The 9,775-nt window shown below is 43.9% G+C and overlaps 1 protein-coding gene and 1 long non-coding RNA gene across 4 annotated transcripts in view; one reads left to right on the forward strand and one right to left on the reverse strand.

The window, feature by feature from the left end:
• Positions 1-9,775, reverse strand: part of TUB (tubby bipartite transcription factor) — a 371,865-nt gene that overhangs the window by 317,618 nt on the left and 44,472 nt on the right. The window lies entirely within an intron of this gene.
• Positions 3,280-9,775, forward strand: part of LOC109299106 — a 19,195-nt gene continuing 12,699 nt past the window's right edge. The window contains exon 1 of the long non-coding RNA XR_002097771.1: positions 3,280-3,292. This is a non-coding gene — a long non-coding RNA (uncharacterized LOC109299106). The remainder of the gene's footprint in view (positions 3,293-9,775) is intronic.

The following is a 9,775-nucleotide window of genomic DNA, read 5'->3' on the forward strand; positions in this document are numbered from 1 at the left end:
ACTTATCTCTTAAATATTTTTGCTGTGCAAAGCAAAACAGGTAGAAGCCAATCCTTCTTTTTCTCCCTCCCCCCCCACAATATGTATATAATGTACATAAATAAAATCTCAAATGGAGCAATTTCCATTTAAGTATCTCCCTACATGATTCCGATTTCAATTGTCAGTGATTTATTTTTCATCATTCTGCGACATATTAAGATATACAGTTTTGAAAATTACAACAGGATTCATCAGCAATGTTAACTAAGTAAATAAATGCATCTGCTGTGATTTCTCAGTGTATTCAAACACACAGATTAGCAGCCCTCTTTCAATCAACAGTGACACAGAATAACAATACGAGTTTCTAGCTCCACAGGTGCTCTCAAGTTCTCAGTCATTCCACCTGATGCTCCAAACATTTTGTATAGCAAGAGCACACCACTCAAAGAATTGCAGGGCTTAAATTTCACACACTTCCAGGGCTCAATACTACAAGGATTCTATGATTTGGTTTAAAATTCTAAATTCACTTATTACGCAGCAAAAGAATTGTTGGGTTTTGTTCTTAAAGAAAGAAACCCTCAAAATACAGGATTGCATTATTAGTATAGGCTCTGTGGCATGTCATGTATTAGATAACACAGCTTTTATAACTCAAGGTGTCCTGCTCTCCCCCCATAAAAATTTCTTAGGCTCTACAATGTAACACAGTATACCTCAAATTTGCCCTCACTTTTATAGCTCAGCTGGATTGTACAAATAGTCAGTTAGAAGAGATACATAATCCTCCTGTCAGGCTGCTTCTTGAAAGAGTGTGCAATGTTAGATACTTCACAGAAAGATGATAAAGAACGTAACAGTGCAAAATACCATGCACTATTTTGTTACTGGGCAGACTCATGTGGTGATCAGCAGGAGGTGCTTTCTGTTGAGAGTTTTAAATGAGTAAGAACTACAGAATTTGGTCTTTTCTGCCCTATAACACAAAGAGCATTGCTCCTTTTAATTTTATCCCAGTTGGTGCAAAAAAAAAATCACACAGGCCTATTGTAGTGAAAGGAACTGCAGCACAAAGAATATGACTTTTTTTCCTAACCACTCTGCTGCTGCATAAACAAGCCTGACATGCAAAAAGTGAGAGAACTCCCCATGTGGAGGGAAATTTTGTCCCTCGGATTAAGGCAACAATTAGTAACCAAAAATAATCAAACTCTGAGCAAACAATTTGACTTTTAAAATTTGCCCCTCCCCAAAAGGACACCATCTTTGTAACAAGCGAGAGCTTTTCCATAATCAGGAGTAGTGAGCTGATTCTCATGCAGTGCAGAAGGAACACGTGTGATGCAACTGATGCCACTAGAAGGTCTCCCTTGTGTGAGAATACAGTTGAGCCTATTTTGGCAAGAATTCTCAATTTACTATAGAACTGGAAGATCTTCCACTGTGTGCTACTAGGGTTCAAGTGGTTTTGTGAAGGCTTTGCTTTATCAAGATGCTCTTCTGCAGCACCCGCTACAGGTAAGAGTGTTCAGCTTTGTCCTAATTTGTACCAATGCAAATTCTACCTCTGAATTCAATGGTAATGGCCCAAGACCAATACCTTAAGATTCTGAAGATACCAGCCTCATGCAATAGCCTAGGGACAGAAGTTACACATAAATCAATTTAAGTGATCAGAAACTGATTTAAAACTGTAACAGAACAGAAGCTCAGTGCATCTCAACCATTTTCACAATGGCGGAAGCTGGTTTAAGATAAATCTGGTTGAATGCAGTATCAGATGTAAATGATTTAGGTCAAACAGGTTTATGAAAATTCTGTCCCATACCCCTTCCTGGTTCAAGTTAAATCAGAGTCCCCCAGCATAGGCTGTGCGTTTACTTCTTCCTGCTGCCCCTGAGGTCTCTGGAATTTGCAGACCAGACTCACAGCAGCAGGACTCTTCAGGGTTGCTCATCACTTCCTCTTCCTGCTTCCAGGTGCCTCTGGGATTTGTAGTCTATGATAACAGTCATCAGGACTCCACAGAATTATTCCCTTCTGTTCAATACATGCTCGCTTCAGAGAAAGGACTATTCTTGTCCACACTTTTATTAAATCAATGCCACTACCTTTTTCCCCACTTACACCCTCCTCAGCCTGGCAGGTGCTGCCCCCTTCCTGCTCCAAGCAGACTCTCCAGCAAGCTCTGAGCTGGGGCTTGGCCACACCCCCCTGCTGGAGCAGGGAAGGGGCAAAACCTTGGAGCTGGCAAGCTGGACGTTGTGCTGTAGTGCTCCCCAGCTTCTGGCTTGAGCCACTGAAGGCATGTGCCTGCATTTCCTGAGTCAAAAGTGAATGTCTGTTCACTTGCTTGCCAGTTCAATCTCTTCAGCTTAGACAAACCTGCAAAGATGAAACTGATTCAGCCTCAGGCTTTTTGACTGGCTGTACTTAGTCATAGTGTCCAACAGGCAGTGTATTGTCCTACATGTAAAGGCCAATTGTCATTAACGGCATGCCTATACAACACTTCAGCACTGCAATGAGGCACTTCATACCCACTCTGTACACATTGCCTCTTGGAACAGAAGTAATACAGCTGACTTGGTGTGGCACTGGGCACATTATACTTTAGACATCTGCTACAACATGTAAATATTTTTAAATCTTGTCAACACAATGGCAAAGATTCCCCCCACCCAACCCCATTTAGAAACATCAAAGTGGGTGATACCACACTCTCACTACCTGATGCTTGATTGCACATCAACTACTATAAATTTGATTAGCAAACTGAACAGACATATATTTATGTTAGTATGGCTTACCATTCAGAATTAAATGTACAGCTCATAAAACATCCTGCATTTCAGAATTTAACAGCACTCTGTAAAACCATTTACTATGCCCTGGTGTATCCTTTTCACTGACTCTAACCAGACTTAGTACATAGCTAGCAAGAGTGATTTTCACCAGCCATTGTCTTTTAGTAAGATTTCAAAAAAAGAATAGAAAACATTGGCAGTTTCAGGCTGTGCTTTGTTACAAGGATTTCTTCAGTAGAAAACTACAAATATTGAAACAATTCAGATAAATAAAAATATCGAATATGATTTTTTATTTACCAAGGATAAATGTAACTTTCTCAGCAACTTCAGACTGAAAATGAAAATAAGGTTAATATCTAGTACACCTTGTTCTAGATCTAGTCAGTCATGTTGGGTGCTTATACACGTTCAGCAAGGCTGCTCCAACAGCAGATTCAATTGATCAAGTCTGCTGGAGCGTGGTAATTACCATGCTCCAGCAAACTCCAGTGTCACATGTATCAGCATCCCTGCACTGAAAAATGGCAGCGGGGACGCTTTAGCTATAACTCATTCAATGAGATTTACTTAAAGCACCCCCACCACCATTTTTCAGTGCAAGGACAATAATACATGTGACACTTCAGGAGCTTTAATTAGAGCAGCTCTTGGAACTGCTCTAATTAAAGCATCCCCCCACACACCTCCCTGAGCATGTGTATAAACACCCTATAAAACTTCCAGACTGCTACATCTACACAAGTGCCACAAGGTAACCTTGTTTCAGACATGACTAATGTCTTGACAAAACAGTTGATATTGCTTTGGCCAACTGCCAGTTAATATGCTTGGAGAAGGGTACAGATTTAATTCAAAGGATGATTCAACCTTCCACATGACAGCTAACCGAAGGTCTGAAAAATTCAAAATAAAATGCACTCTTCCAAATGTCACCCACTCATTTTTCCAGACCCTTCCACTAGTGAAGATGCTATAAAATTATTCTGGGTATCACAGATACTAGCAGTCCCATCAGTTTTTGAGGGAAAACAGAAGTAGAATTTGAAGGGAAGAGGATAAAGCAGAAAGGTGGCAGAGAAGAGGAATATAGAGGAGAGGACTAGCAAGAGACTGGAGAAATGTACCCATGAATGCATCCTCACATTTATCACATCTTCTTCAATAACACTTCCCCACAGACAAACACAACTCAAGCTTGAGGATGTCAGAGGTGTCCAACCTGCAGTACTCATGCCATGAGTGCCTCAGGGGCAGATGGGGCAGAAAGCAAAAGCAGAGCAACAGCTCAGACAAGAAGAACAGGGTGGAAAAGCAATAGATTGGGCAGGGAGCATGGGGCAGGGAACAGAATGCAGAGCAACAGATTGAGCAGGGGAAAGAGATCAGAGTGGCACTCAGGGAGGGTTTGGGACATGCCTGCCAAAAAGGCTGGCCCCACTGGTTTAGAAGGTTCTACATGCTGTCCTAAAAGTTGAACCAACAGAAGAGCAGAACATTGTCAAAACTTGGGGTTACAGGCATTTATGGATAGCAAGTATAGCTGCTTGCTCCTTGTGAAACCATGCCACAGGTAAAATTCAGTTCTTAAAACAGACTGCTGATATTCTCCCAAAATAAGTTATCAGGAAAGGTGATTTTTTATACAGACTGCTACTCTGAGGGCGCTTACACAAGTTACATTTATCACATGATTGGACCACTGAAACCACTCTGCACCTGTGACATAACACATGTGCATGACTGCAGAGACCTTTTAAAATGGCTGATTGCATAAAAATTAACCCTGGTTACATGAACGGCACGTGCCCCTGGTGGCTGGGGTGGCACGGCTGCACTGGTGGTGGCAGAAGCCCAGCAGTGGTGAGCGGGGAGCTCCCGCAGATGCTGCCAGCACTGTTGGGGGGTGGGGGGGAGTGGCGAGCACTGGCCATGGGTCAGTGACCACTCGCAGGTGCTGCCAGCAGTGTCAGCTGTGGCCAAGGGCGATCAGAGACCACCCGCAGGTTGGCGGGGTGGGGAGTGGTGACTGCCTACAGTCACCACAGACAGTGTCAGTGGCGCCTTTCTGCAGGAGGTACACCGCCACATGCACCCCCTACACATCGCCCCTGCCTGGTCAAATGAGGTATTAGGGGAAGGCACTCTAAAGCAGAGTGCCTTAGGGAACTTGTGTTCCTTCCAGTGTTCATTTTTCTACACTTTGCAGGGCTGTCAGCAGGGGTGGGGGGTGGAGGGGGAAAGGGAATGGCTGCTTTGCCTAGCCAAAGCTGAAGAGGGCAGGTGGGGTGGAACAGAGCCCCCTCACCTGGCAGCCCCCCAGCTATCCTGGCTGGGGTATTGCAGGGAGCCAGGCCAGGCCCATGTACCAAAGGGACTCTGTTCCCCGCCCCCCTTCCCCCACCCCCAGCTCTGGCCAGGCAAAGCAGCCAGCAGCTGCTGCTGCCACTGTCAAGAGACCCTTGCAGGGAAGGGAGCCCACCTTGCCTCACAGGCCTGAAGTGACTCCCCCCATAACCCCAGCTGGCGTAGCTGGGGGTGGGGGGGAGGCACATGGCAAGGGGACTCTATTCCACCTCCCTTCCAGCTTCAACCAGGCAAAGCAGCCAGCAGCTTCCTGCTGCTCCACTCCCCTCCCCTTCCCCCCTCTCCCTCTCCTACTGACAGTCCTGGAGCTGGGGGTGTGGGGGGAGGCCTGGGGAGAGAGGGAGTTCAGCAGATTCCTTGGAGGCTGCTGGAGTGCCCCTGCTGACTGGACAGGGACAATGCAGGCAGACTTGAGCTCTGCCCCCGGCCCCCACCGGCCCAACAGGCAAACATCTGTCAAGTTCTAATGGGGGATGGGGATGGTTCTAACTCATAGTGCTTTGTGTAAAGCGCCTTGAGGCCTGTAAGTGTCTGTAGGCACCCAAAGTGTATTCTTCAAGTTATTCAGCCTGCTCTTCAGACCATGTCCTATTTTTCTGATAAACGTTACTGACAAGTCAAATTTCTTCTCTTTGGGAGAAACAGAAGAGGTTGCCCCATTCAGCATAACTTGTTAGTACTTAAAGTTATCTTTCAACCCATGGTAACAGCAGTCAGATCCAACAATCGGCTTAAACAGATGCAACTACCACCACCCATGAATACTAACCCACTGTTTTCATCACTGCATAACTTTTCTGCTCGTGCACTAAAAATTTTCATCCTGTTCCAGTTGCATCATACAAGAGTGTTTAGTGTTCTCTATCAGTTGTGCACTAAAACACCAAGGAGCAATTAGTGGCAAACTCTATTAATATATTTATTGTTTACTTGGGCTTCCAACTTCATCTTAATGAGGTTCCATTACTTTTATTTACTCTTGTATGCATTTTTCTGGCCCTCTCTGGGGAAGAACATCTCCCTGTGCTGTGTTAGGGGACTTTAACCATATCTATCTACTTGTGTTTTTCCTTGCTTGTAGTTGAAACGTATCCTCCTAGTTACCTGTTCAGTAGAAGATTTCATAACTATTCACTGACCATATGGGGCTGCACTCATTTTAGGCCCAGAGCACTGGGCATCTAAAAGTAAATCTCTCATATACAATCACTGTCTTGAGAAATAAAGTCGCCATTGTCATTCTTTTGGTTTCAGATCTCCTTGTTCTTTGTGCAAGTAGCATTTGTGCAGTAATAATCAGGATATTTATGTGTTGGTATTGAAAAAGGTTTCTTTTATTCTAAAGAGCACTGGTGGTTTTAATCAGAGTCATCATTTATGTACCAATCTGTTCATGAGTGGTACTGGACAGCACAGGAGTAAGCCATTTCCCCAAGCATGGATCCAGCACACTATGTCCTTTTAAAACATCTGATGTGAACTTGGCTTCAACAAAAGCCTGTGTTCTATATATGTATAGATCTTATTTAGTTAGTCTAGAAAGGTGCATATCAACCCTGACTTCACACTATACTTATGCTGGGAGCACTTATTGTGAAGGAAAAGAGAACCACTTGTTTTCATGTCAGTAATATTTTGGAGTAGCTTAGATACAGTTAAAATACAGCAAAGATTCTGATGTTGTGGGTGAACATATGGAGAAAAATAGCTGTTGACTTAAGGTTTCAGATACCACACTATCTCTTCAGTTTGTTCTGCTGGTCCAAAGATTAATGCTGTCAACACAGAGACAAATCGAATCACGTATGAACATGCTGGATATCACTTCTGGTCTTAAAAATATTTCCTTGTCAGTCCCCTATTTCATCTTATGAGGAAGACATTTTTTTAACTGCTGACAGACAGAATACAGAGAATACAGAGTTCAGAATGTTAATATGTAAATAGATGATTTAGTAGGGTAACAAATTAGTTGGCATTCAACTGGTGTTCCCATTCTTTCCCATTTTGCTTTTAAACAACAGTATGGGAAAAAGCTTATAAATTTAAACACAGATAAAACCAATAGAGTTCTACAGAAAACCAATAACATTTTATGGTGAATTATATCCATTAAAGAAGTCTTTCAAAGCATTGTCTGGAAACTCGTTAGCTGGGACATAAAAGTCTTTTTTTTTTTTTTTAATTCTTTAGATGCAGGAAACCCCCCACACAGATGCTTATGAATTTTATTTCTCTCTTCTTTTATCTGAATGAAAACCTCTTTTTCAGGCTAACTTAAGAAGGCATTTCTATTCAGACCAGGATAGAAGAACATGCTCAGGGATGGCCTTAGGCACATATTAAATGTTTACTTAAACCGAGTTCTTTATTTTCTATAAACACTCATTCCATATTTTCATACATATAACACGCACCCAAATAAAACACACCTTGCTTGGCAAGATGTAAAAAATATAAAATAAAATAAAAGATTTTTCCAGAGTCATAGAATCATAGAATAGAAGGAGGAAAGGGACCTGTAAGACAATCAAGTTCGGTCCCCTGTCATGGGCAGGAGGTAATTGGGCTCAAATGAGCTCAACAAGGTGCTTGTCCAGCATCCTCTTGAACACCACCAGGGATGGTGACTGAGCCACCTCTTCTGGGAGCATGTTCAAGATTCTAGTTACCCGTGAAGTGACAGAAAAGAAGTTTTTCCTTATGTCTAGACTATACTTTTCCTTGACTAGCTTGTGCCCATTGGACCTCATCCTCTCAAGGGATGCCTTTGTGAAGAGTTGCTCCCCTAGATCCTGGTGTTCACCCCTGACATACTTATAGGCAGTTTCAAGTCACCCCTCAGTCTTCTTTTACTCAGACTGAACAAACCCAGATCCTGAAGTCTCTCCTCATAGGGCCTATCCTCCAGGTCCTTGATCACGCGGGTGGCTCTTCTCTGAACCCTTTTGAGCTTATCTACATCCTTCCTGAAGTGTGGTGCCCAGAACTTGACACAGTACTCCAGCTGTGGCCTCACCAATGCCCAACAGAGGAGGAGGAGCACCTCTCTGGATCTATTGGCAACACATCAGCTGATGCATGCCAGAGTTTCTATTTGTTCTGTTGGCGACTTCATCACACTGATGGCTCATATTCATCTTCTAGTCAATTGTCACACCCAGGTTCCTTTCAGATGCCAGCCAGTGGACCACCACCCATCATATAGATATAGTGAAAGTTCTTCCTACCCAGACGAAGGACCCAGCACTTGTCCCTATTGAACCTCATCTGATTGCGTTCAGCCCATAGGACCAGCCTGTCAAAGTCATCCTGGATCATTGCCCTGTTCTCAGATGTGCCCACATGTCCCCACACCTTGGTGTCATCCACAAACTTAATCATTGTGATTTCTACTCCCTCATCCAGGTAATTGATAAAGATGTTAGGGAGCGCAGGTCCAAGCACTGAAGATAGCCCTCCCCATGAGTTACAACTTGCTGGGATCAGCCACTGAGCCAGCTGCCAATCCACCTCACTGTAGCCTGGTCTAGGCCAGTACCCTTCAACTTGATTCAGAGAATTTCAAGGGAAATGGTATCAAAGGCCTTGCTGAAGTCTATGTAGATGATATCCAGCCCCTGTCCCACGTCCAGCTGGTTACTTAGCTGGTTAGGAAAGGACACCAGGTTTGTTAGGAATCACCTCCCCTCGACAAAGCCATGGTGGTTGTTTCTCAGTACCCCACCAGTTGTGAGCTTGTGGTTGATGGCCTCCTTAAAACATTGTTCCCAGGAGGGGCAGATGGGGCAGAAAGCAAAAGCAGAGCAACAGCTCAGACAAGAAGAACAGAGTGGAAAAGCAATAGATTGGGCAGGAAGCATGGGGCAGGGAGCAGAATGCAGAGCAACAGATTGAGCAGGGGAAAGAGACCAGAGTGGCACTCAAGGAGGGTTGTGGGAACCCTGTCACACAAGGTTAGGTCCCAGACCATTGCAAGGGCAGTAGCAAGACTGTTATTTCTTTATTCTAAGTAGTTCTTTATATAAGTTCCTATAAAATAAAGTGTTTCTAAATCACAAGCTTCATCAAGACACTACCAAAAGCTCACTTGCTGCTTCTGGCACCAGCTGTAGTGCTCAGCCAATAGGCTGTAAGAGGGTTGACATAGAACTCTGTACCTTAACTTTGCCAAGACAGACACAAGTGGCAGCTATCTTGACAACTGCATGAGATTCACAGCATCTCCAGGCTTGCTTGATCTCCAGCAAAGAAAACAGATTCTCCACTTAGGAAACACGCTCCATTTTGGGGAGCTGATTTTGGGTTAAAAAGGTATGTATTATATGTGAGAAAATATGGTATTTAATGCTGCTTAATTGATAGCCCCCCCCCCCTCAAAAAAGAAAGAAAGGATACTTTGTTATTCCTGAGAACTGGCATCAGCATTAGTGACAGAATCCGGGTTTACTGCAGGAGAAGAGAAATTATAAGAAGAAAAAAGTGTTTTCTGAATTCTAGTAACTGCCCCACGCCACATGGGTGCTCTGTTACAAGCCCCCCCAACCCCCACCTGCTCTCCCAGCCCCCTCATGGCTGCCCTGCCTGCCCCAGCTCTGGCCCTTTAAGAAAAAAAC

Source organism: Gavialis gangeticus, unplaced genomic scaffold, assembly GCF_001723915.1.
Source record: "Gavialis gangeticus isolate Ggan-Ray unplaced genomic scaffold, GavGan_comp1, whole genome shotgun sequence".
Taxonomy (NCBI): Eukaryota; Metazoa; Chordata; order Crocodylia; family Gavialidae; genus Gavialis; species Gavialis gangeticus.